The following is a 27969-nucleotide window of genomic DNA, read 5'->3' on the forward strand; positions in this document are numbered from 1 at the left end:
TGCTTCTATTCATGAAAGACCTCCTTCCTCCCCTTCATTTGTGGTTTGATAGTTGTATTTTTATTTTGCATGGCCTTCCTCAATTGTGAGAGATAAATTCACACCTTTCAAAGCTAATGCAACCAAATTTCCATGTGACTTGTAAGAAATGTAGTCTTTCTTTAGCACTCACATGCAATTGTGTGATGCCTGATAGATTAGGATTGTTTGTTGAACAAAGTGTCAGACAGGAGGATGGGAGCCAAGAGAGGGTTTCAAAGCAGCAGCAGAAGGTAGCTTCACCGAATTTCCACTCCGGTTGAAGGCTGCCTTCTGGTCTCTGTTCCAGCCTTTCTGGAATCTGAAGCAGCGAGCTGTTTTAAATTCTTTGGGTCAGGAAAGTCTACATTTGTGGCCTGCCTTTGGAAATGTATTAAAAAAAAAACAAAAACAAAAACCTATCCTTGGAGATAACATCTAGGAGGTATTTTTTGGATGTGGAAATTTAAGTCGTCTGCTTCTATTTTGCATTTCTTTAAAAAGACTTATTTAGCTGGCTAACAGTCTTTCTTTCAAATACTTTTTTTCTTTCTTGATGAATCATTTGTCTTCCCTCTTCCCTTTCTCTTTCCCTTCTTCTTTTTTTCCTTATGCACTTTCCCCTTTCTCCCTCATTTCAAATTTATTTGCCTGGGGTAGAGCATATTGTATATATACAAACTTAATGGCTGCCCCTAGTTAGCTCTGGGCTTACTATTGGGCTGTTAGTTCCTCATTTATATTCAGTGTCAGAGATGCAGAAGTTATTTCCCTTTCAAGAAAACTCATATTTAAGAACTGACCCTCATCTCTTTGTTTCAGCTATTATGCCTTGGTATTCTTTAATATGTTTTTGGATATTTGACTTAAGAAGGAAGCAGCTAGCCTTGTCTATTGTGTTTTCCACTGTACCCTAGTACCTTGAACAATGACTGACAAATATTAGGATCTCTCTCCCTCTCTCTTTCTATATATCTTTTCATAATGATCCTAATGTCAAACAAACAAATCATAGAGAAAAGAAGAGCTGTATATTGAAGAGTATCCTGTTGGTCTGGCCAGGACTGAGTTTTGACTCTTTTGGTCAGAGAATGTTTATCCAGAAATGTGGTCAACTTCTGAGTTCAACTCAGCTTTGGGTCTCCTTGACCATGGAAATGTTTTCTTGTATTTTTCCTGTTGGAATTTCATTCAATATTCTATCTTTGTTTCTACTTTAGAAAATATGCCATGTGAATAATGATGCCTCAGGCAAAGAAATTACTCTAGTAGTACAATTTAAACTCAGGGCAAATCCTGCCCTCACTTGCATTTGCAATTTGCAGTGCAGTCAGTAAGAATTGGGCCCACACATGAACTGACAGAATTGGAACTCCAAGGTTAGCAATTATTAAAGTTTAAAAGTCCATTAATTCATTTTCAAAATATTTTATTTAGTTGTTTCTGAGGCAGAATTCTGAACTGCCTTCCCTCTAGTTGCTACTATAGTAGTATCCAACTCTGAGGGGAGCTCCAACTCTAAATGTCCTCATTGTTCAATGTACAAGATGAGAACAAAACCAGACTGTAAAGTCAATCTTACTGCCTTAGTGGAGTAAAAATTAGAAGTCAATGATTCTCTTACCATCAAAGAGAACTTAAATTCAACAGAATTTTTTTAAGTGGTATTGTGTGAAAAATTTGGAAAATATGATCATTATGTAAAAAAAAAATGAAAGGGATATATAAATAACTTATTCTGCAAAAGCCTGTAACTTTCCCATATTATTTTGGAATCCTAAAATGAAATTTACATGTTTTGGTGGAATTGACAAGGTATCAGAAATGGCCTTTTGCAGTGGAAATAAGCACACAGGGCTTTCTTCTATCTTATAATAGTGAATTAATGTAGAATAAATGAGAAAAACTTCACGGAACAATGTGGTAAAATTAGACTAAGTATTAAGACAAAAAATTTAAAAATGGCTAATAGCGAAAGGTGTCCATATTTATTATGTATGTAATCATTTGTTAGCTTATTGTAGTAGCATCTTTTGTAAATTAAATAACAAGCCTCATCACACCCATAAATAAGGAAGGAAAGCAAAGAGAATATTTTTAATAGGTACATGGCACCACACCCATCTAACATGCAGCAATGAAGGAAAACCAGACCGGCGACCCGTGTGTGGAATATGTACTGAGTGTAATCATCGGGAGGGGGATGGTTTTTTTTTTTTTTTTTTTTTTTGTTTGTTGTTTGTTTCTGCAGCTGAAAGGGACAGCGATCCTACCTCTTTTGATCATAGATGTTGAATATGACGAGGGAAGTTTTGGCTTCGTCCCTTCCTTTCTCCAAGAGATAAGAGTCTTAAAAGCCTGTAGCTCTCCCGGTCCTAAAGGAGTGTGCAAAGGGAGGGAAAATAAGCGGCGTGGGTGAGGGGTGGCGGAGCAGAACCCAGCAAGAGCTGAGAGGCGCTAGCCAGCCTCTGCCCGGAGGGCGTGGATCCCAGCGCAAGCCAGAACAGGTCGGGCGTTCTCGCGGCCACCGCCAGCGGCGGGAGGGGTGGGGCGGGATCTCAGCCGGCAGACCCGCGTGTGGATCAGCTGCAAGCGGCCGGCAGTAAACTCCCTTGGTTCGGCTCGGAGCTTCTGGACACCGCACGTCCCTCTCCCGCAGCAAGTCAGCTAGAGGGAGAAGTTTCCCTGGGGGAAGGTACGGAACAGATCCAAAGCCAAAGACAGCTCAGGTGTGTCTGGGTGGGGGTTAATTCGCATCTGTTTTGCTAGCCCTACGGCTCCTCCCAGTTCTAGGGGTAGCCAACTCTTTGGGCGTGATGGAAGGCGGATTAAGGGTTTGCTGCTGGGAGGGGTCAGCTCACTGTGGATAGGAGATGGTGCGCATTCAGGGCTCCATCCTTGCCTAAAGTGGGGTGGTCCCGGGTCCCTCAGCCCTAACCCGGGAAGAGACGCCCCCTTTCCCAGCCCCGCCCCCTGGTGGCTGAGTCTGGATTCAAACACAGCCCGGTATCGGCCGGGTAGACTGAACCCGCTACACGAATCCTCCAGCTCCCACTTTCTCCGCGTGGTTACGGGTAGGTTAACCTATGTCTTTTCTCCAGCAATCACCGCCCCCCCGCCCCGCGCCCCCGACCCTCTGGCGAGCATTCCAAACCCTCCTGGAGATGGCAGCCCTCTCTCCAGTAGGGGGTCTGAGGTCTACCAGGGTTTGGGGTCAGTTCTGGTGGCTCTCCTCCCTGCCCCTGACCATCTTTTGGGTCGTAGGGCTATATTCTTTCCCGCACCCCACCCCGCCCCTATCTTGCTCCCATTCTCAGGGGAGGATTCCAGGTACTGGTTGGGGTTCGGTATACGCTGCCACCTTGAAAACGGAAATCTGTAGACAGCAGGTTGTGGGGGGCGGGGGGACGGCAAGAAAAGGGGAGGTTTCGGAGTTCCACCGTGGGGGCTAGAGGCCAGGCCGGGGGCGTGGTTGCCATGGCTCCTTGGTAGCTGAGCTGGGGGAGCTAGAGATGCCAGTCACGGATGGTCCCTTCTTCTTTGTGCCTCTCTCTCCTTTTTTTTTTTTTTTTTTTTTTTGAGTGAGTGAGAGTGTGCGTGGGGAGGGAGAAAGTGATTAATTTGGAGAGCAGGGATTGGAGCCTGGAGGCTGGGAGGCTGGGGAACGCCGGCCCCTTGATTCCCACTCCTCTTGCGCGCCGGGTGAGCAGCACTTTCTCAGTCAGGGGCTGGGCTGAGGAATTCCTGCGAAAACCCAAGGGCCGAAGAAGCCGCTGTCGCGCGGGCCCAGGTACCCACGCCCGGAACCGCGCCTTGGGGCGAGCGCGCGGTGGGTGGTCCGTCTGTCAGCTAGGAAGGCGGGCAGGGGAGGGGGTGGACGGCGAGCGGCGGAGGGCAGGTGTCTAGTGGCACAGCAGGGCGGCGCGACGGGGAGGGAGCCCCGCGGCTCAGCCCTGGGCTAGGGGCGCTGGGGTTCGGCCCCGCCCTTGCAAGCCTCCGAGGAGCCCCCGGACCCGGCAAGTGGCCCCCCCTGGGCACGCGCGTGCGCGACGGCGCGCTCTCTGGAACGCCCGTGGTGGCTGTGGGGGGCATGTGCGCGTGCGCGCGGAGGTGGGCAACTGGTGAGCCACCTGGGCTCGCTCGAGGCAGTCTCTCGAGGCTCCCAGGTGGGTTTTATTTGCAGCTCCGGCGTCTCCGTGATGTGTGATTTTGGGCAGGCCGTTTAACTACTCCGTGCCTCGGTTTCCCCTTTTAAATAATAGCGGTAATATCATGCCTTGCTTATTAGGTTTTTTCAGGACTGGAATGAGATAATCCAAGAAGGCAGTTTAGTTTCGTGTTTATGCTTAATAAACACCCTAAGTTACTTATGGTTGCTGATGGCGTTACTGTTATTATTAACTAATCCTCAATTTAATTAGATACGGTGCATTCTCATTTCTTCGCATCTTTATATAAGGCAAAATACTGTTTTCGAATTTTGAAGAATATCAGTGGATATTAAATATTACTGCCCCGTACAACTCCTACATAGCTCTGGATTGCAGCAGATTGGAAGATAGGAATTGACCAACTGCTGGTCATGTTGGCTTGTCAGTACATGGACGGAGAGAGAAGCTTAGAAAGCTATTTGGGGAAACTTAGTGATAAGGTGGGGACAAAAGAGTTTATTCTGCAGCTTTGTGCATGAGACTCTATTTCCTCTTTCACAGGCTGATGTTCCAGTTAGGTTTGTTTTAATTTCAGTGTTTTGTGACGAACCACCCTATGGCTTTCATAACTGAACTTGGTTCTAGAGTCTAGTGTTTAACCCAGGTTTCCATTTTATGGCCTTAAGTGCTGTGGTGTATTTACCTCTAGTAAAGGCAGAGGATAGTGTATAATCATTCCTCCAGAGCTCCTGAATATTGTGAGGGAATAAATGGAGACAAATAGTTATTTCTTGGCAGGTGTGAGTTCTGGCTATGGCAGTTCATTAAACATATCTTTCTGGGCATGTTTTTACCCACATCACTGCAGAAGAGTAGGACTGTGATAAATAATTAATACATGTTTTTTATATTGTTCTCTTATATTGCATCTATGCTTATGGGTCCTTTAGAGGAAAGACTGCAGGTGTTTATTGCTACCTCATGGTTTTATTATGTGCTCCAGCTTACCTGGTGATGAGCAAAACATCCATGGACCTAATTGTAATAATGACAGGATTTGATATTGCCCATAATGTATTTATTACCTTTAAATAACTAATCCTGTTTGCTGGATTGGTTTTAAGTACAGTTTAAAAATATCATTTGCTTATTAAAATGTAGTCATGTCTTGGTGGATCTGAAGCAAATAAAACTGGACATATGTTCCCATCACAAAGTTCCTTAAGACTTTTACAAAATAGACCTGACTTCAGAAAATATTTGCTGGATAAGATATAGCTTACTTTTGAAAATTTTGAAGATAGGTTGTTTGACCCAAAATTGCTTTGTTGAAATAATTCGTCTGGTTCATTTTTTAAATGGAGAATTAAGAGTAATGATCAAGACTGATTTATGATTCTGCTAGGTTTTGTTGTTGCTGTTTTTAATTTCATAAAGGAAAATTAAGTAATAGAGGGGGCTGGATGGCTTCAGATTTGAAGGAATGAGTGTCAGGAAGCCCTGTGAATATCAATTCAGATAGTAGAGTATTGCTTTAAGTTTGACTTTTGCATGACAACACTCCCTTCTTCACAGTGAATATGTCATCTTTAAAAGGTACCTTGAGGAATTAGTGTGACAGCTTGCCTGAAATTCATGTGATCATTTACATATTGTTTCCCAGGAGCATTGGCATTAAATGTTTCGTTTGTTGGAAATTATTTTGCCCTTTGATTTATCACAGCCAACAGTGCCATGGAGTCTAATACATTTTAGAAACAAAAATTTAGCTTTTCACTCTTTTGTATTTTCCCCAGAAAATCTAAGCAGTAACACACATGGAAAACTTCAGTTAGGCCAAAGACAAAGGGTGACATAGAAAACCGTGACAGATCTGGAGGAACTGCCTCCTGAATTTGGGGAGCTAATTGACATGCAAAGGTATAAGCTAGAGGAGGAAGTTGTCTCTATACTAAGGCTGTTTTCAGTGATGTGCTGTATTATCTGATTCAATCAGTGTTGCTTGTTATTTTTTCAAACCGCGACTGAGAATACTGTATTTTCAATTATGAACATTTTGATTACAGCTTCATTGTAACTAATTCAGTCTGAAGAGAATGCAATTATTATGGTGATTTACATACAATATGCTAAGTTAACACAGCTAATGAGTGAAAGCATAATATTCTTTCTATTCATTCCTGGAAAAATATTGTGCTAAGCATTCTTTCAAAGAAAAGATTACATTATTCACCAGCATTTTATGTCTACCTACAAGTAGAATTGGCATTGAGCCATTTTTTCTGCTACTGAAGTGAAATCTCTCACATTTTGGCGACCATGCCTCTCCCCCTCTTGGGGTGCGAAGGAGAATGGAAACAGTTCCCAATTTAATTAGATATGGTGCTTTCTCCTTTCTCTACATCTTTATTGGAGGAAAGATTCTGTATTTTCTAATTTTGGAGGCTGGTTAACACCTTAAACATTACTAATTACTGCAGTTTATTGTATGTGTGTCGCAATAGTGTAGTTAGTTAATTATAGCTTTCTCATTAGCACCATGTAGAGAATAATGAATTAACACATTGCTTTGATCGAAAGAACATCTAAGTTTATCTTCTGAGAATAAAAGTGTTATTGTGTTACCGAAAGTCACTATAATTTTCCCAAGAAACAAATTGGTTGGAATTCTCTAGCACTAGGATAGGAAGCTTGATGAATGAGTTGGATTGATCACAAACAAGAGGGAGTAGAGCTGTGGTTGCTTGGCAACCTAACATTATTCTGCAATTTCTTCTGGTATATTTATCCAGTAAACTAGAAAATTCTGTTTTGTTAACGAATGTTTTTAGTCAGTGCACAAATAGACCATAACTAATTGAGATTTTATGTATTGTGGATAAAAAACGATCCTACTTACCTTCCTATTGTGTTTAGATAATAAAAACACAAAGAGAATGCATATTCTGTTTTCAGTTTTTAAAATTTTCTGTGAAAAAATGTTATTTTCATTTTCATATTAGCTTGTTCCTATCAAGAGATTACAACTTGTTTATCTCCTTGGAAATCAAATTATTAGGAATTTGTTTGTGTTTATGGGTATATTTATATATAATTTTTCATTTATACAAAATTTATATGTATATTTATACATAATTTTTCTATAAAAATCAGAGAGTTTGAACTGAGATGAATTCTTCAGAAATTGTGGTTTGCTGGTTGAACTGACAATGTAGGTAAATTTAATAAAAGGTGTAGATATCCAATCCAAATGATGCTGGCAGATGATGGTAATAATAAATGTATTGAATATGGCAACTATATAAATGTACTCTCTTTAAGCAGGGTTTCTTTTCCTGGTGTTCTTAATTATTCTCCTTTCTGATGTTTGGGTGCATCTTGTTTTCCCCATAGTTGCAAAGTAGGAGCATCAGCTGCCCATCTTCTAATCCAACTCTTCCTAACTCCAGGGACTACAGTGTACCACTTTCCTATCTAACCTGGAATTTTCATGTGCATGAAAATTCCCTGCTCATATCTTAACATTCTTGAGGGCACACATTCTGTTTTATGCATCTCATAAACCTTATATTGTCTGGCACAGTGGGAAGCAAACTGGTGTACTGGCTATAGTAATCAGGCTGCCTGGGTACCAAATCAGAGTCTGCTAACTCCTTGGTGTATGAGCTTGGCTACGTCATTTTAATTGAACACTGATTTCTTCTATGGAGTGGAGGTTAATATCCATGCCCAGCTTGTGTGCATTATTGTGAACGCTATATGGGGCAAGTTTTATAGACAGCTTAGTAGAACTTACTAAGCACTCAAAAAATTCTGGCTTTTGGGTGCCTGGGTGGCTAAGTGGGTTGAGCCTCTGCCTTTGGCTCGGGTCAGGATCCTGGGGTCCTGAGATCGAGCCCCACATCAGGCTCTCTGCTCGGCGGGGAGCCCCTTCCCCCCCTCTCTCTTCCTGCCTCTCTGCCAACTTGTGATCTCTGTCAAATAAATAGATAAAACCTTAAAAAAAAATTCTGGCTTTTAATTATAATAATTATCCATCTATTCCATATCTATTCCATATTCAATGTATGAATGGATAAAGATAGGTGTGTGGTGTGTGTGTATCCCTATGCATGTGAATAAGTGTGTATCATCATCATGGCACAATCAAATGGAAAATTCTTGATACCTATGTCAGTCATGCACACATATAATAGTAGTGATTGTCCCATGTATTTGAAAGATCCCAAGAGTACTTACTGGTTCTCAGGTTGCACTGCAAGGAGAATCACCTGTAGAGCCTTTTAAAAATTAAAGCCTCTGCCTTCGGCTCAGGTCATGATCCCAGGGTCCTCGGATCGAGCCCCAAATCACGCTCTCTGCTCAGCGGGGAGTCTGCTTCCCCTCTCCCTCTCTGCCTGCCTCTCCGCCTACTTGTGATTTCTGTCTGTCAAATAAATAATTAAAATCTTAAAAAAAAAATACCAACCCAGATGAATTCCATCAGAATCCCTGGGGATGGTGACTAAGACTTGTGGATTTTTTTAAAGCTTCTGGTGAGAGTAATGTACCTGGGAGGGTGAGGACCTCCAACTTAGATTGGGGTAGATGTTCTTGAAGATCATGTTGGCCTGAGGCATTGACTTGCAGTTACCTTGGTGTCATGAAACATGGTTGGAAAAGGTAAAAAAAGAAAGCTTTGGCAAACCTCTGAGGTTTTTCTTACTAATCCCTTCGGTTTAAACACCATTTTATTCTCTGAAGAGCTCAAATGCACTTTTCATTTACTGTGTATTATTTCATTTCTCAGCCAAATGTCTCTGTGAAGATGGTAGGAAAGAAGTCATTATCCTGATTTTGCAGATGAATGGAGTGAGCCATACTGAAATTAAATGATTTGATTAGATTCATACATTTAGAACAGACCCAGATACCAAGATTCCTGTGACTTTCGAGTCTGAATGTTTCTCCCTTTTGCCTTGAGATTTCAAGTGAGATAGAGAATGATTTTTTTAGGACTAAGTAGTTGTGTAAGAAAAAAGTTGTATAGATGTGAATTTTCACCTTTCTTATAATTATGCATTGCAACAAAAAGCCAAACTTTTTTCTTCCCCCGCTAAAGAAGAGGCACCATAGTCTATTTAGGATCTAAACTAATGTCCTTTGGACTGAACCTAGCCTACATGTGTGTTTTATTTGGCCCAAGGAGTGTTTAAGAAGTATTTCAGCCAATATTTATTTATTTATTTTTTAAGGTTTTATTTATTTATTTGACAGACAGAGATCACAAGTAGGCAGAGAGTCAGGCAGAGAGAGAAGAGAGAGCAGGCTCCCCGCTGAGCAGAGAGCCCGATGTGGGGCTTGATCCCAGGACCCCGGGATCATGACCTGAGCCGAAGGCAGAGGCTTTAAACCACTGAGCCACCCAGGTGCCCTAATTCAGCCAATATTTAAAACCCAAGGCTTTCACATAAAAATTTATACTTCTGCCTTATCTTTCAAAACTTGATGTTCTCACAGTATTGAACCAGAGTGTCCGGATAGTGTCATTGGCTGGAAGTGGGTAGCGTGTACCCTTGACTGTTTTAAAGGACCCAGAGTTCTGTGTCTTCTCTGAGTAAGAATTGGTCTCCTCTTGCTTTCACTTTTATTTTTTTCTTATGTATAAGTGTACTCAAAGAGGCAATTGAAGGGAGTTTCAAGAAGGAACCACAACTTTTTGGACAGGCTTGAGGGAAACTGACAAGGGCTGCTGAAGAGCCGTTATTGCCCGGCATCCAGTGGGACGGTAGACGAGAGAAGTTACTAAGGAGGTGAGAGCAGTAGCCCTGGGAAAGGCTGCCAGCCAGGACCGGTAGAGAAACAGCCACAGTTAAGTGGCAGATGCAGATCTTCTGCTCCTTCCTTGGAGTGGCTGAACTGACCAGGAGTCAGATGGCAGGGGAGCCTGGTAGAGGTGGTCTGTGGAGAGGGTTCCTTCTGCACAGAGTAGGATGGAAGAAGGTGGAGAATGGATTGGAATCTGGCAGGTTAATGAAGAATATCCAGCACGCACCTTGAGCCGTAAAATTTATGGAACACAGGTAATGGGGAAGGAGAAAGTCTGAATTGCCAAAAGTAGGGCAAAATGGAAAATCATTAAATTTGTGTTCTGAACCATCATCTTCTTACCTTAGTCATTCTCTGTCCTTTCATTGCCCTAGCTGGGCATGCTCCCATTCAGAGGTGGGTTTCAGCGGCAGTCTCCAAACTTCTAGACAGTTCTGTCCGTTCTCCTGTATAATCTCTTTCCAAGAAGAGAACTGAGACAGCAGAGAGACTGATGCAAAAGGCCTATTATAGCTTCTGTGGTAACAGGTTTGCATTTTTAGCAGAGGTTCTTCCCTCACTAAAGCTTTTGCTGTAAGTGGTAAATCTGATGCTAAAGATTGCAGATGTTGATGCCTGTGAAGTGGAGATACCCTCAAATAACAGTCTGACAGCTTAAAGTTACTGTGACCTGGACATTCGAATCTCCAGAGGGATATCCCTCTCCTTTGGCATAGTGGTATCAGGGTGGAGAGGATAAGGCAATAATCAGGCGTGCATTGATAGCACACTGATAATGAGGCATTCGTGTTCCCTGGGGCTAAGGGATGTAATTCACAGTGTAATGGAAGGCAAGTGGGTAAGAAAAATGTAGTGATTTTTGATCATTTGATACAGTTAGAGTTGATTGTGAATTCAGTTCGTTGTTGCATCGAAGACCTTTGCTAAAGAATGTAAAGTGACAGAATATCAGTTTATTATGGGATGTTTTGTGTACTGATTTGTTCAAAGGAAACAACACATCTCATGCAAAATTTCAAAGGGAAGACCTTTTCTGATGACATTCCGTCCATTCAAAAGGTTTTTTTTGCAGACTTCTTTTAAAAAATTGTCATGTCTTGCAATATTTGGATGTTTTCAGCATTTTAGAGATTTTTTTTTTTCCATATCATCTTGCTTGACTTTTACAGTGACAAGATGGACAAAGAGGAACAAGTTGTTAGCCCATTTCATAGATGAAATAACAAGCAGGGTCTGATAGCTGGGTAGGCATTGGTGAAACCAGAATTAAGTCTCAGATACCCTGATTTGCAGTCCAGCTCTTAGCCCACACTACTGCTTTTAGGTTTTCGTATTTACTTATTTACTTTTATGATATTTACTTATTTATTTGAGAGAGAGAGTGGATGGGGGAGGGGTAGAGAGAGAGGGAGAGAGAGTCCCAAGCTGACTCCGTGCTGAGCACAGAGCCCAGAGTAGGGCTCGACTCATGACCCTGAGATCATGACCTGAGCCAAAACCAAGAGTCAGTCGCCTAACCGACTACACTACCAGGCGTCCCTAGATTTTCTTATTTGAAACAAACAAAAAATAATAATAATAATAATAAAAATTAAAAAAAATCAGAGTTAATGTATAAACTGAAGGATGTAATGAGTCTAGGGGAAATACTGAAAACATTACCAGTTATATTTCCAAGGCTGAATGCAGCCCTGCCCGAAGATAAGGAACTCTGATTTTCCATAACTTATTTAATTCTATGATACATTGATTGACTGATTAATTGATTGATTGAAGATCTTATGAGATATGGACTAGAGACTAGAGACAGGATACTAGAGACAGGACTAAAGCTGTACCAGGCTGATGCTTAAGTAGCTACCACTTACTGAATGTTTATGATATATTTTGCATTCTCTGCATCAGTGAATTGTGTGAAATACAATTCTTATAATGCCCCTTTTAAGCTGGATGACATAGACATAGAGGGCTTTCTTTTTGTCCAGGGTCACACTCTATGGCTTAGAAGTGGCAGAGCCAGGACTCCCCTGTACTCAAACTCAAAAGCATCTGAGTCCCACCCCAAGCCCCTAACTGCTACCCTGTGCTCCCTTTGAGTCTTTCATGCACCTTCTGCACCCTGTGTCAGTTCAGGGTGCTGTAACAAAGTACCACAGCAGAGTGGCTTATCAACAACAGAAATTTATTTCCTGTGGTTCTGGAGCCTGATAATCTGAGATCAGGGTGCCAGCATGGTCTTCTTGTGAGGGCCTTCGTCTGGACTGACTTCTCTTTGTATCTTCCCAACAAGAATGGCAGAAGGAGGGGCGCCTGAGTGGCTCAGTTAAAGCCTCTGCCTTCGGCTCAGGTCATGATCCCAGAGTCCTGGGATCGAGCCCTGCATGGGGCTCTCTGCTCAGCAGGGAGCCTGCTTCCTCCTCCCTTCTCTCTCTGCCTGCCTCTCTGCCTACTTGTGATCTCCGTCTGTCAAATAAATAAATAAAATCTTAAAAAAAAATGGCAGAAGGAGCAAAGAAAGCTCTCTGGGGTCTCCTTTATCAGGGAACTAATCCCCCTCATGAGAGCTTCACCTCATGAACTAATGACCTACCAAAGGTCGTAGGTCCAATATCATCCCATTGGGGTTTGGGTCTCAATGTATGAATTTGGGGGGAGACCCAAACATTTAGTCCTTAGCATGTCCTTTCTCTTTTCTCTTGGACTCCATTTCCCAGGTGTGCAGCGTCCATCAGTGCTCCCTCGATGAGCAGGATTCTCTCGTATAGTCCTCATCAGAGCTAGCACCTGTCTCTGTTGTCTACCCAGATTTACCTGTTCTGTGTCTCACTATCTCAGTCAGACATGTGGTAAAATAGATATGAAGGATTCTTCTTAAGGTATCAGATGAAGATGTATACTTACCTCAGGAATGGCAGCATTTAAAAAGACTACTTAAAAGCTTTAATGCAAAAGATTAATTGTGAGGGACTTCATGTGGGAGATACATTGGGAGAGGAGGACATTTGTGTTTACTCCAAAATCTTGTCATGAAAACAGTTGGTGCCTCATTCTTCCTAAAGTTGTCCCTGGGCACCAGTATATGTAAAATTCAACCTTTACCCTCCCCAAAGCTTTTGCTTGCCCTCATTACCATTTCTTATTTCTTGGCAGAAATGTTTCTGATGCTCTGTCATATCAATATGCATGGATTTCCCTCACGTCTGGGTGTTATATATAACCAATTGCATTACACGGTTGGCATTTCCACAAAGGTGCGAGTATCTGCCACTCCAGATTAAGACAGAAATAGTTGGCAATGGCAGATGTCATATACCAGCCTGACTGTTCTTGAAAATGACACCTCTCATCATGATGGCACTATCTTTATTAACAGCTGTCAATTATGATATGGCTTTGAAGGAAAAAAAAATTCAATGCTATTCTAGGCATGGTCAATGTATTTGGGATTTTGAGAGGTATTTGATGTTTTGGTTTGGGGTATTTAGAAGTAAATGCTATTATTATCTTTTAATGTGCAAAATATAAGTGGCATTTTCAGATGCTGAGCAATTCCAGCTTCTTTTTCTGTAAAGGCAAAAATGTTTGCTTTCTGCTTTGGGTAGACAGCCAGTCTTGTTTCCTTGGACTTGATGGAATGGATTTGCTACAGGACTTTTGTCTGACCCGTGTCTGCTTCTCTAGAGTGCAGTACTTTGCTTCTCAAGAAATATGTTTGTTTTTGTGTTATAAATCCAGAGACTTTCTAAACTTGTTCTGTAAAATGCATCTGGTGACATAGTGGAGAATTCATTTATTAGATTAAAATGTTTAAGACATTGTACAATGGCAAGAAATTGAAAACATTGCCCACAGTGGTAAGCAAACAAACAAAAATAATAACAATTTTAACATCTGTAAAGTACAACAGAATGAATAGTAGACTTTTTGGATTATTTATTATTGTTCACTAATCTGAGATATATACTATTTTCCACACAGGAGATCTGAGTGAATGAATAAAAATAGAAAGCCCAAATAAAGATGTTTAAGTTTGACCTTGATTCCATTTTGCTTTGTAACTTCTAGCAATTAATTCTCAGTGGGACTACATTTCAAAGGATCTCAACAGACCACTTTTTCCATGCATAGAAGCTTCTGCATGTAATTGATTTGGGCTGAATTTTTTAACACAGTTGACTTGCTTGAAATAATACTAAAGGACCACCATTGAGCAATTTGGATACAACTCATGTGTGCTATTGTGAATCAGGTTCAAATAAACTGGATTTGACCTTAACCACTAATCCTTCAAAAGAGGGCTGGCAGTCATCACAGTGAATGCCATACAATTATGTATAAAAATTGATATGTGGGGGCGCCTGGGTGGCTCAGTGGGTTAAGCCTCTGCCTTCTGCTCAGGTCATGATCTCGGGGTCCTGGGATCGAGTCCCGCATCGGGCTCTCTGCTCATCAGGGAGCCTGCTTCCCTCTCTCTCTCTGCCTGCCTCTCTGTCTACTTGTGATCTCTGTCTGTCAAATAAATAAATAAAATCTTAAAAAAAAAAAAATTGATATGTGTCCTCTCTGTGGAGATGGCAGCCATCACCTACTCGCCATCATGGCCACCCTCAGACTTCTGGTGAAGCCCAAGATCATTAAAAAAGGACCAAAAGTGGCACCTGGGTGACCCAGGTATGATCTCCGGGTCCTGGGATTGAGCCGCAAGTTGGGCTCCCTGCTCAGCGGGGAGTCTGCTTTTCTTTTTCTCTCCCTCTACCCCCACCCCTGCTTGTTCTCTCTCTCTTTTTCTCTCTCCCTCTCAATTAAATACATAAAATCTTAAAAAAAAAAAAAAAAAGAAAAAAAAAAAGGAAAAAAAAAAGCCCAGGAAATTCATCCAGCATCCATCAGACCTATATGTCAAAATTAGGGGCACCTGTCATTAAGCATCTGCCTTTGGTCATGATCCCAGAGTCCTTCGATCGAGCCCCCGCATAGGGCTCCCTGCTCAGTGGGAAGCCTGCTTCTCCCTCTCCCATTCCCCCTGCTTGTGTTCCCTCTCTTGCTGTCTCTCTGTCAAAAAAATAAAAATCTAAAAAAAAAAAAAAAATTAACCTCACTGGCAGAAGCCCAAAGGCATTGACAGTAGGGTACACAGAGGATTCAAGGGCCAGACCTTGATGCCCAGCATTGGTTACAGAAGCAAAAAGAAAACAAAGCACATGCTGCCCAGCGGCTTCCGGAAGTTCCTTGTCCACAAGGCCAAGGAGCTTGAAGGACCGCTGCTGTGCAACAGTTCTGACCGTGCAGAGATGACTCACAATGTCTCTTCCAAGAACCACAGAGCCATTGTGGAAAGAGCACCCAGCTGGCCATTGGAGTCACCAATCCCAATGCCAGGCTGTGCAGCAAAGAAAATGAATAGATGGATAGCTTATGTGCAGATTTTGGTTGTGTTAATAAAATCAGGAAACTACAAAAAAAAAATTATATGAGTTGTTTGAATTGGAAATTGACCTCTATACCTGAAACTGCTTTTGGAAAACTTGGTTACTACCTCTATTTTCCTGTTTTCCCAGCTGTAAACCGAGGGAAGAAACATTTACTACTGCCTCCCAGTGGCAGTTGGAGGATTAATGAGCTAATATTTGTAAAGTGCTTTGAAGATAAAAGTGCCAGCTATTATTATTACTAATAAACCATTTTTCTCCAGTGTAATTTTGGACAGCAGCCATTAAAAACTCATTACTGTATTTAACAGTAAAACAATCTGCTACAGCCTTGTATTTACTGCCTCAATTAAGCATGCATTCCACTTCCTTTGCCCCTCGAAATTCAGAGCTGATGAGGAGGGACAGAAAGGTGTGTGTCATCATTTCCCAAGTTCATTTAAATAATGGGTGTAACAGACTGGATGCTTGTAGTGGAGGTAGTTTGTTTCTGCTGAAAACTAGACTGTGTCCTTAAGGGGAGGCTAGTTTGGGCTACATTTGCTTCTGTGCTCTATGAAGGGACTGGAATGCCCAGTTCTAGATTTTTATTCAACAGGATTTACTTCACATTTACTGCCTTTGAAGATTGTATTCCAGTGTCTTGATGTTTCAGACTGGTTCCACGAATGACCCAAGTTTTTGTGGGTGGTTGTGTGTATGTGTGTGCATGGTGAGCAGGGGGCAGGTGTGCACTGTTTAGAAATCATGCTAAACATGAAGTGGAAAACTGAAGTGATTATTTCAGCTGCTTCTAGTCCACAAATATTAAAAAAAAAAAAAGTGGAGGTCTTGAATTATGCAGAGTAGTTTATTAATCTGTAATTGATGTGTTGTATTAAATCCCTTTAGTACTAATTTATTTTGATATGTGTCCATGTTCTTAAATACTGCATGATACAGGTAGTGCATTTCTCACCTATTGCCAAAACAATGCTTATTTTTCCCTATGCTGTTTTACTGCTGCAAATAAGAATAAAAGATATAAAATAAATCAATGACCATAATCACAAGTAAATATGAAGTCTATTCACTACTACCTCCAGTTTCTAAATCCTAAACCAATACCTAAAGGTTGAACAAAAGAGGCCTCATAGCAATGTAAATTCACTGAATTCACTGCAAGCTTTTTGGTATGGAAAGACCTTCCTCACTCAGTTACTACTCACTCCTTTTTTTTTTAAAGAATTTATTTATTTATTTGACAGAGAGAGACACAGAAGGAGGGAACACAAGCAGGGGGAGGGGCAGAGGGAGAAGCAGGCTTCCCATTGAGCAGGGAGCCCCATGTGGGCCTCAATCCCAGGACCCTGAGACCATGACCTGAGCCGAAAGCAGATGCTTAATGACTGAGCCACCCAGGCGCCCAGTGACTACTCACTCTTAATTTAGAACCTTTCTAATGAGCATAACTCTGTTTTATTTTAGTGGATGACAGAGTATAAACTGCAAGTTAGAACAGATGATGGAAATTTTGCAGTTTCGTTCACAGACAAAAGAAATTACAGCTAGCATCTCTTCAGCAAGGGAGGAGAATGGAAAGGCTAGAAAGAGGCAACTCAGAAATCATGATGGCCTTGTGGGTGGTCCTGAGTTATTAAGAAATTATGAAATAGTTTAAACTAAAAAAGATTTTGGTATATCACCTAGTGTAGATCATTAATCTGAAAATCAAGTGAAATCATCTTTCCTAGTGATCTACCTGTCTAAGAAGGTTAGATGCAAATACAAAACAGTAATATTAGAATTCCCCAAATCTTTTACAAGATGTCCTTCTAATAGCAACATACTAATAACTATCCAAGGTACTATTGTTTGCAGATGAGATTTTGCACTGCAAGTGTATTCCAGTGTATTTTTTTTTTATTACCAGCACTTAGGGAGGCCATGCTTTGTAAATACTATCACCATTCCATTGACTTCTGAAATTGAACTCACGCTATTTTCATCATTTATTTTGTTGAATCGTGCATGGGGAATTCACCATATGGCTTTAAACTGCTTAAGACCTAAGTAGGAATGTGCTTTGCATATCAGATTCTTGGGGGAAATGCACAAGTTGCTTATCACTTGGAAGAAAAGTACCTGGAGACTTCTGTGTAGCTATTAGGGGAAATGATGAAAAATGAGTTTGAATTGTGACTATGTAGCAATTTATGTAAAATGTGAAGGGGCACTGTTCAGTTACCTATTGCCACATTACTAACCGATAACTGAAGCAACAGCCATTTTATGAAATCTCATGCTTTTGTGTGTCAGGAACTCAGGCAGGGCTAAAATGGGTGATTTCTTCAGTCCCATCTGGTGGCAACTGGGGTGACATAGTAGTTTCAGATGGTGGCCGGGCTGGGCTAGTGGCCTCTGGGTAGCCTCACTTGCATGTCTCGTGCTGTGCACGTACAAGGAGGGCTGAACTCAGCTGGGCTAGTCACTCAAGTAGGTCATTGGACTTATTACATGACGGCTCAGGGGCCCAGGAGTGCAATTAGAAGATTGTTAGTTCTTGCAAAGACTGGGCCTGGAGCAGATTTAGCATCTCTTCTGCTGCAGTCCAGACCATAACACATCAGTCCAGATAGAGCGAGCACTCCTCCGGCTACCCTGCTGTGCTGGAGGATTCGACTAGACAGGGTAGGAAGAACTAAAGACATGCTCATAAAGAGGGTTGTTATGCCCACCGTGACACTGTGTCCTCACCACATGACTGATTACCAAGTGGGAGAAAACCTGGAACAGGTAGAATGCTGTGCTCCAAAGGGACACTCCTTTACCTTCTTCCTTCCTAGATCTCTTATGCCCAGGAGCACATCCAACTTAGAGAAGCGAGTGTGACAGGAGAGTGAACTTTGGAAAGCTGGCAGCACCCGTTTCTGGAGAGGGAGGTTAGAAGTGAGAGGATGGGCAGCTGAGGACACCTCAAGCCGAGATGCCTTAGCAGAATGGGCTTTGCTGATGCTCTGCAAATCCATTTGCATTTATCCTTACTCTTCCATTTAACGTGGAAGTGGCTTGGCCTTGGGAGAACTAGGGCTCTCCCAGCAGAGTCTGAAGGATGCTTGGTGAAACTCAAATGCATGGAAACCGGGAGGTGACTTCTCAGATCCCATAGGCACCGGGCTTGAGGAGGGACGGAAAAGAGCCTCTCCTGTGTCCTTTATATTTCTGTTACAACCACAAACGAAAAAGGAAGCAGACTTCTTGCACCAAAATAATAATTGTGCATTTGGCTTCCATCTTTATTTACTGTAACGTTCAGAAACAGGATTGGAATGCGAAGCGGACTCCTGGGTGGCGAGTACCAACATCATTCTCGAATCTTCCTGCAGCACTGTGTGAGCGCAGAGCAAGAAGCAGGTCAAGAATATACAGCAAAGCAGCTGTCTTGGGCTGTTTCTTTTCTCTTCAGGTGCTCCCTGATCATGGATGAAGAACAACCGCGGCCATGTATGCTGAGGGTTCCGTTCGTGCCCTCACTGCCTCTACTTCCTCATGCCTTCGCATCTTCTTCCTTCTGTGGCATGCCATCTTTCTCTCTGTGCCTGGGAGCCCCACGCACCATCATTCTCGTACGTCTGTTACATTATCCCATCCTTCTGATAAACACAGATGTTTTTCTCCTGCAGAGAAAAAGCATGTACGGAGTATTGCGCTATATTTTTCATATCTCAGAAACTAATTCAGCAGGTAAAATGCAATATATGTAACCCTAACATACTCTGCTCTGGTGAATTCTATAATGGTAATGCTGCAAATTGCTTTTGAGAGACACACACGCATATATCATTTACTGTGATGCTTATAAAAACTAGGTGTTAAATAAATAAATACATAAATAAAAATAAAGACTAGGTGTGTAAGCAAGGTAGGTATTAATTCTATTCAGAGAGGTTGAGGGAACTCTTGGCTCCATTGCTGTAGAGTGGAACTGGAAATCCGGTTGTCTGATTTTATCGTAAGTCATTTTCATGACAAATCATTTAGCTGTTGATAAAATATTCCCTTGTTAAATCCTACATTTTCTGGACAGTTTTCATTTTTAGATGATACAGCCTCTAAAGCTGTATTAAGAGCTGTTGGGACTGTTGAAATGGAAGCAATCCTTGGATTTTTTCCTGTGGTTTCTTTTGTTGTAACAAAATACATCTTTACTAGAGCAGAGAGCACCTTCTGGCCACTGTTGCTTTAGCAGTTGTCCATCTTCTGTCCTCTGCATCCTTTCTTTATTTTTAAATGACCACAAAGCCTGCTTCAACTTTCTCTTTGACACATTGAGATTTATTTCTCATGAACCATTCTGGATAATTCCTCGTTTAGTCTTTTAATCAGTAGACCACTGCAACCTTCCTCTCATTGGATTTCTGCTTTTTGTCACTGCACTTCTCCATGAAGGTCTAAATGTCCCTGTTAAAATCCCCTTTCTCGCTTGTCACTGTGACCATGATGTCACTTACTTCCCGAAAATTTCCCCTGGCTCCCCACTGCTTTGCAGGCCAAGTAACTGTCACACTTGGTTTCCACATTCAGCCGGACTCAGCCTTCATTATTCCCTTCTACTTTCCTGTATCCTTAGAGACCCTCTCCTTTTACCCAACAGCTTGCTGTTCCAGCCTTCTTAAAGCTCTTGTCTTCTTAGACGCATTTCCTGCTCTTCTTTCTTCTAGTCACTCCATCATATCCTACTCTCTAAGACCCCCCAAATACACCATCTTCATTATTTCTGTCAGAATGTACTTAACATTTTTAATAGCACATTAAAAGAAAAAAAGTTTGCCTTAAAACAGGGATTTTATTTCATTACTGTAAGTGAAAGACCATTGTCAGTGCAAAACAATGAAAGGTAATTAAAAATGTTAATACAATGAAAACAGTCCAAGGTCATTAAAGCTAACTGGATACAAATTACCCGCCTACCTGCCAAAGGCTCTGGTTTAAAGTCCTGTTCCCTCTTTCCCGTTATAAAATAGCAAGATTAGCAAAGTTAAAGTGTTGTTAGTGATGCTTTAGGATCTACCTGAGACTTATACTTTTTTTTTTTTTTTTTTTTTTTTTTTTACGTTCAGAAGGATTGTAAGACAATTCAAAGGGGATGTTCGCTTACTGCTCTAGAATATGCAGCCCACCTCAGGGGGTGAAGACATCCCTTAGAGAAATTCATCACATTTCTCTGCCTTTACCCTACTATATTCTTGCATTTAATCATTAGGTGAAAATTTGTGAAGTTCTTGCTGCGTGAAAATCACTATGCTGGGTAGATAAACAGCAAGATGAATTAGACACAGTAGCTGGCCTGAAGGTGCTTATAGTTACCACCGAATATATGCCTACAAAATAGTATCAGTATAAACATATGCGTTTTGGGCGTCTGGCACTCCTGAAATGTTGTAAACCTCCAGTCTAATTAAGGACATGTACTCAAATAAGAACACTAAAATAGAGGACCAAAAATGCCATAGGAATGTATGGATAATATATGCTCAGAATAGGAAAGATTATTTCCAGTTTGTGCACTATTAAAAGTGTCAGGGGGCACCTGGATTGCTCAGTTAGTTAAGCATCTGCCTGCACTGGGCTCCTTGCTCAATGGGAGTCTGCTTCTCCCTCTCCTCTGCCCCGCCCCACTGCTGTGTGTGATCTCGCTCTCAAATAAATAACATCTTAAAAAAAATACGGTGAAAGCGTCAGGAAGGAGGTAGAATTTAAAAGCAAAGAAGAAATTCCATTGCAATTACCATTTCTCTGAAGCAAAATAAATGTGCAAGCCCTACTAAATGAGTAATTTTTAGCAGCATTTATCACACCAGAGTCTAGTGCCATTAGAGAAAAACTTTTTGTGATAAAATGTGATTTGATTACCTGTCTCAATTTCCAAAAGGCTTTTCCATATATTATATAAAACAGGAGTCCTCTGCAATTTGGGATGGGTTTAGAGAAAGCCAAACCTAGGTAGAACCAACCTAATGCCTACTTGACTGAGAAGTCAGGGGGTGTGGTCATCTGGAGCCATCGTAAGGATGTTTGAGTTCTATGACCTTGGAAGGTGCTTTCCAATTCTGAAATGACCAGGAAATCAGATGTTCCCAGAAGAAAAGCACAGTGCCTTCCATGTTTTTCAGGAGGTTTTTTTTTTTCTCTTGTATGTCTCAGAGTACTGCTGACTCTCTGTTCTATAGTCCCTTCTAGGACCTGGTTCTCAGTCCTAGAAGCTCAGATAATGCAGATCAGGCTATTGTATATTTAGTTCTCTATATTTAATAGGCTTCTGAAATGAGAAGAGGAAAAAAAAAAACAAAGGATAGTAATGATAAGGTCATCAAATACTAAGAGCTGACTGTGAAATACCAGGATTTTCTTAATTGTTGTTTATATTTGTATAATATTCATATATTTTTCAAGTGAAAATGTTTTGTGCTTTTTTCCCTTAGAGACATTGAGATCACGTGCTATGTTATCAATGTCACTTCTTTTTAATTTTATCTTTTTTATTTATTTAAAAAATTAAAGTTTTATTTATTTAGATAATCTCTACACCTAACCTGGGCTTGAACTCCTACCCCAAGATCAGGAGTCATATGTTCTTCCAACTGAGCCATCTAGGCACCCTCCCTTTTTTTTTTTTTTTCTTTTTTTTAAATATCACTTTCTTATTGGCCATACTAAAGCTTACATTATTGACTTATTGAATCTTTTATAAGTTGCATTTTAATTACATCAGTAGTTTCACTCTTTCTTTTTTTTTTTTTTTAAAGATTTTATTTATTTATTGGAGAAAGAGGGAGAGCATAAGCAGGGGGAGCAGCAGGTAGAGGGAGAAGCAGACTCCCTGCTAAGCAGGGAGCCCGACATGGGACTCAGCCCCAGAACCCTGAGATCATAACGTGAGCTGAAGGCAGACACTTAACTGGCTGAACCACGCAGACATCTCCAGTAATTTCACTTAAAAAAAAAAAAAAAAAAGGTAGGTAAATGAATATCCACAGTATTGCTTAGTGATGGATATTCTTGCTTTTGATAGCACCTTGAATAATGCATCACTCCTTTTGATTACTGTGGCTATTTCATTAATACCTAGAAATACAGAAAATATAACTTTGTGAAGTTCAAAAAGAAGAAGCATTTGTGCGTTAGTAGAGTTGATAATGCGATAGTTGCAGTGATGTGAAATATTCTAGCTTTATCTTCTGAAGTTACTCTTTGCAAATATGAATCACGTGCACCGAATAAGTAACAGTGATGAGGCATGATTTAGAGACTATAAAATGAAGCATTTGAACACATAGCATGTATAGGCGTACACATACATATACATAACTGCTCTTTGGTTAATCTCTATAACCTCACTTCTGCTGAATTCACTCTCAGGACCTGCTTTCTCATCAAGCATTTATCAGCACAATGAAAACCTCTTAGAATTGTCACGGATTTGCCTGTACTACCATATGTTAAGTGCAAAAAGTAGCGTTTATGTCTTGGCTTCATACTAGGTGACTATAAAACTGTTCTGCACATTGGAGTACATCTCTCAAAAGCTTTACAGTTTGACTTTTGCCAAAGATGCCATTGCCATCTATTGAAGGATGAAGTAGTGAAATTTACTGGAGGTGACCATTCTGTGAATTCAGAATTTTTTTTTGACTTTTAGCATTTCTACTCATTTTTTATTTATTGGCTCAGTTTCATCAAATTTGTCAACTGCCAGCCTTAAAGCTTTGGAAATTGGTATGATGAAAGTTCTAAGTGGTGATAAATGTTTTTAGAGATATTTTAAACCCAGGAATGTGGGACGGATCTGAGACCTACCTGCCCAGATATGGCAGAAAATATAAACAAAAAAAAAATGTTTAAAAAAATACTACCATATTTTCTAGGAACAGCACTAATCAGATAATATTTAAAAATTCAGGGGTACCTGGCTGACTCAGTCAGTGGAGTGTGTGAATTTTGATCTTGGGATTGTGAGTTCGAGACTCATGTTTGGTATCGAGATTAAAAATAAAAACCTTTAAAATAAATAAAAACTCATGACTGGTGGTACAATTTTGCATTGAGGTATTACGGGGAAAATATCATTACTGGAGTTTGAAGTTTTTGCTTTTTGAGGGTGTTTGGCAGAATAATTTTAAATGCTACAGTTGTTCGTTTGTTTTTCTTTTTGATTTCCTGTGAATCCAGAGCTGACTCTCCTCTATGACAGTTGAAAAGAATCTTCTTACTTTTTGTGTATTCTTTTTAATGTGGCCAGAAGAAAGATTAAAGTGAATACTCCCTTTCATAAAGCAATTGAGAGTTGATTCTGAATATACCAGACCATGTTTTTAGAGTGAAAGAATAGCCTTGGAGCCCTAAGATAGTCAACATATACCAGACCTGTCTATAAAAATGACATAAAATAGTTTGTGCTTATAGATGCCTTGTGTAAGATGCAGATTTACCAGAAGCATTTGAATTTCCTATTTCCCTATGACTGCTAACTGACTATTGGTGTTGGTAATATATTGAGGAAGTTTATTTCCTCCTCAAGCGTAGGATGCCATTGGACACTCAAAGAATATTGCTGGGGGTGACTTTGCAATTGACAAAGAGGAACATACATTTGGGAAAGGGCTGCTAAATATGACCATTCGTATCCAGAGACCTAGCATTTTCCCATTTGCTAGCAATTTCCTAATTTAATCCAGTGGTTCCTGGATGCCACACCCAGACTTTCTTTCTTTAGCAATGTTGATTTATGGAAATGTTTTGATAGAGGCTCAAAAGCTAACACCAGATTCAGCAGTGCAGAAAGACTCCAAATCACATTCTCCTTTTTGTCAATATTTTCACTAGGGCAATGTAAGATATTAAATCACCTGGAATTAGTTATGTGCCATCTCAGCAACCTTTTGTGCTCAGTCTGCTGCAAGCTGTTTGTGCTGATTAGCAGTTTAAAAAAGTCTGCAAAGGAAGGAAATTTTCAGTTGCCTCTCCCTTCCTTCCTTCCTTCCTTCCTTCCTTCCTTCCTTCCTTCCTTCCTTTCTCTCTCTCTCTCTCTCTCTCTCTTTCTTTTTTTCTTTTCTTTTCTTCTTCTTCTTCTTCTTCTTTTCTTTTCTTTTCTTTTCTTTCTTTCTTTCTTTCCTCTTCAGTTCTGTGTGCACTGGGGTAGGAATTACCCTCTTTGCAACTCCTAAGTAACTTGGTTGAACAGATGCATGGTGGAAAGGAACGGTATCAGAAAAAATTTACCTATGTGTCTGTAGCTATGCTCCCAGCTACAAAAGATGAGAAGAACCAGTGATTCCAAGTAAAGTGTGTGTGTATGTGTGTGTGTGTGTGTGTGTGTGTGCATATGTACGTGTATAGCTCTGATTCCAAGGAGTCCTTCCTTCATTCATCAAATATTTATTGAGCTGTTTATAAATCCCAGGCACTGTGCTAAGCATTAAGATGAAGACGAATTCCCTGCCTTCTGGAGTTTACCATTACTGAGAATGTCAGCCAATAAATAAGTAAACAAATAAAATCATTACAGGAAAGAAACAAAGGGTGACCGTAGTGAAGAATGAAGGAGGAACTTACTTTTAGAGAGGGTTTTCTGAGAAGGTGACTTTCAAGCCAAGCCAGAAAGGAAGGAAGGCTCACAGGAAAAGAGCCAGAAGAGCAGGGTTCCAGGCAGAGGGGCAGCAAGCGGAAAGCACTGTGGAAGACAGGAATTTGGCATGGTCTTGAGCTGACAGAAGGCTAGAACCTGGAGCGTAGAGAGCTTGGACGTGATTGGCACAGGAAAGGTTAGGGCAGATCTTGTGAGGCCTCCCAGGTTATGGATAAAGAGAAAATGAGTTTAAAGCACAGTGTAGAACTTCAAAGGAATCCAAGCAGTTAAAGCAAGTGGATCTGATTTATGTTTGTAAAAAAAAATCACTTTAGCTGTTGCATGAAGAGGGAATTGCAACGGGGAGCAGGATCCGTTGGTATTCCACATGGGGAGTGAGAACAACTTGGACTTGAACTAGGGTGCGATAAAGGGGATTTGTGAGACTGTTTATTGTACTTTTAATAAGATGATATGGGTGGTTTGGGGATTGTTCTGAGAAATAGCACACAGCCCCTGCAGGCAGAAACCTACAAGAGAAACAACCACAGAATATGGAATTGTGAGACAAGGAGGTTTAAGGTATGTGTTGCCATGCTGCCTCGCAGCAGAGGGATTTGGATGAGCCCCAGGAGGGCTCGGGACTGGGGTGAGTGACATTTAGTGAGCTTCCAGTATGAAAGAGGGCATGCACTGCTGAAAGAAGGCACTGCAGTGCACTGGGGGAACCTGCTCATTAATTCTTACAGCACTTTTGTGTTGGCTGTGGAAGATGAAAGACATTTTCCATTCAATTATTGATCATAAGCATGATATGTGTTGATTAAAATGGCAAGATAATTTGTATCAAATAGAATTTGGTTATCTTTTTTCCCCTGGCTATATTGCAATAAATCATATTTAAGTTTCCCCAAGTGAGTAGGGAACACAGTACCTGCCTCCCCCTTTCTAAGGAAAGAACTATTGTTAAAAGGGTTACTGAATAGCAAGTAAATTATGTTGGTTTTAACCCAAATGCCCACCCTAATTTGGGGCATATACCTTATTAGTAATGTGAAATGCTTCTCAGTGTGTTCTTCTACGAAGATTAAAGTTTAGGCTTTGGAAGTTTATTTTCATATTTATGTGAAAAAGATACAATTTATTTGTTACGTAGATAATGACAAAGAACAAAGAATAATTTTTAAATTTATAAGAAAAAAGGCAACAAACACAATGGAAAAACGGATAAAGCGAAAGAACACATTTTAGAGAAAAACTCAGTCGGCTAAAAATACATGTAAAAATACTCAACCTCACAATAATCAGGGCAGTGCAATTAAAATATCCTTGAAAACAAACTAGTTCCTCCATACCATGGAATACTATTCAGCAATCACAAAGAGTGGACCGTTTGCAATGACATGAACAACTCTCAAAAGCCTCATGCTGAGTGAAAGAAGCCAGACACAAGAAGTTAAATACTGTGTGTTTCCATTTGTAGGAGAGTCTAGAAAAGGTAAAACTGGAGGGCTAGAAATAAAATCAGTGATTTCAGGGACTGGTTGGGGGGGTTGAACTAAAACTTGTTAATTTTACTCTAGGTAAATTATACCTTAGTAAAGCTGATTTAAAAAAAAAAGCATTGAGGATCTGTGTAACATTTATTGGGCTGTAAGAGTGAGAATATCTAAATATGAATGTTGTGAAGATATCAGGAAATGGAAGCATTCGTGCTCTGCTGGTGTGAGTGAAAAGTGACAAAAGAACCCCCTTTGGGAGGAGGAATTCACAATAGCTAGGAAGGTTGAAAATACTTACGCCCTGGGATGCCCCGGCCATTCTGCAGCTGCATGATTACCCAAGAGAAGTCTCGCACATGGGCTCAGGGGGACTCTACAGTCAGGGAGGAAGAATTTCCTCTGCCATTCAAGGTCCTTCTAGCTGGACTAAGAATCAAATTGACATGAGACAGACTAATGGGAGAAAATAAAATTTGATTTCATACACATGAGAAATCCATCCAAACATGGAAATTCCAAAGATAGGCAAAGTGAGGTACGTATGTCCTTCTGACCAAGGAGAAGGGGGTAGGGATCTGCGACTTCAAAGGGAATGGATGCAGTCCACAGGAAGATGAAAAGATTAAATGCTTGGTAAAGAGATACTTCTGGGCCACTCAGAAACAATGGATGTAGAGGACTTTGATCAAACAGACCTTGCTAGTTTCCCCCTTATCTACCGTAGTAATTCATATCATAATGTAGTTGTCTATGGTGTGGCTCTCTTCTTGGAACAGGTCCTCTATCTGAATTATTATTAGGTAGTTGAGGAGGGAAGTAAAGAACATTTCTTGAATGTGCTGGGTTTTGATTGCTTTTAACTCAAAATAGTCTTTATACCAAAGTGGCCCATCTTGGGACAGCCTGCCTTTATCCCCTACAATACAAATAAATTCTGTGCAACCATTTTTTTTTTTTTTTTTTTTTTTTTTTTTAAGTAGGCTCTACACCCAGCATGGATGTGAACTCATGACTCCACAATCAAGAGTTGCCACTGAGCCAGCCAGGTGCCCCTTCAGGTGCCCCCTACCTTTTGTGAGAGTGAAAAATGGAAACAACCTACATGTCCACCAAAAGGGGTTAAATAGGGGCACCTGGGTGGCTAGGTAGTTAAGTGTCTGCCTTCAGCTCAGGCCATGATCCCAGGGTTCTGGAATCGAGCCCCACATCGAGCTTCCTGCTCTGCAGGAAGCCTGCTTCTCCCTCTCCCTCTCTCACTCCCCCTGCTTGTGCTCCCTCTCTCTCTCTGTGCCTCTCTCTGTCAAATAAATAAATAAAATCTTGAAAAAAGGGGGGTTTAAATAGCTTGAAATATTTAAATATACATGTTAACTTCTGTAGAACAGTTCAAATGAATGAACTAAATATAAATGTAGGTTTTGAAAACAATTTATGTGGAAAAAAGGAAGTTCAGAATG

General features: G+C 40.8%; 1 protein-coding gene across 8 annotated transcripts in view; it reads left to right on the forward strand.

The window, feature by feature from the left end:
• Nucleotides 1–2589: 2589 nt before the first annotated feature.
• The window catches only part of CHL1 (cell adhesion molecule L1 like), a 207008-nt gene continuing 181628 nt past the window's right edge, over nucleotides 2590–27969 (forward strand). Inside the window, exon 1 of one of the 8 annotated variants that reach the window (XM_032867423.1) lies at nucleotides 2590–2713. The gene's annotated coding sequence lies outside the window, so the exon portion shown is untranslated. The other 7 variants (XM_032867421.1, XM_032867420.1, XM_032867428.1 and 4 more) reach the window with 7 other exon arrangements.

Source organism: Lontra canadensis, unplaced genomic scaffold (assembly GCF_010015895.1).
Source record: "Lontra canadensis isolate GAN:19392208 unplaced genomic scaffold, GSC_riverotter_1.0 scaffold34, whole genome shotgun sequence".
Classification (NCBI taxonomy): Eukaryota; Metazoa; Chordata; class Mammalia; order Carnivora; family Mustelidae; genus Lontra; species Lontra canadensis.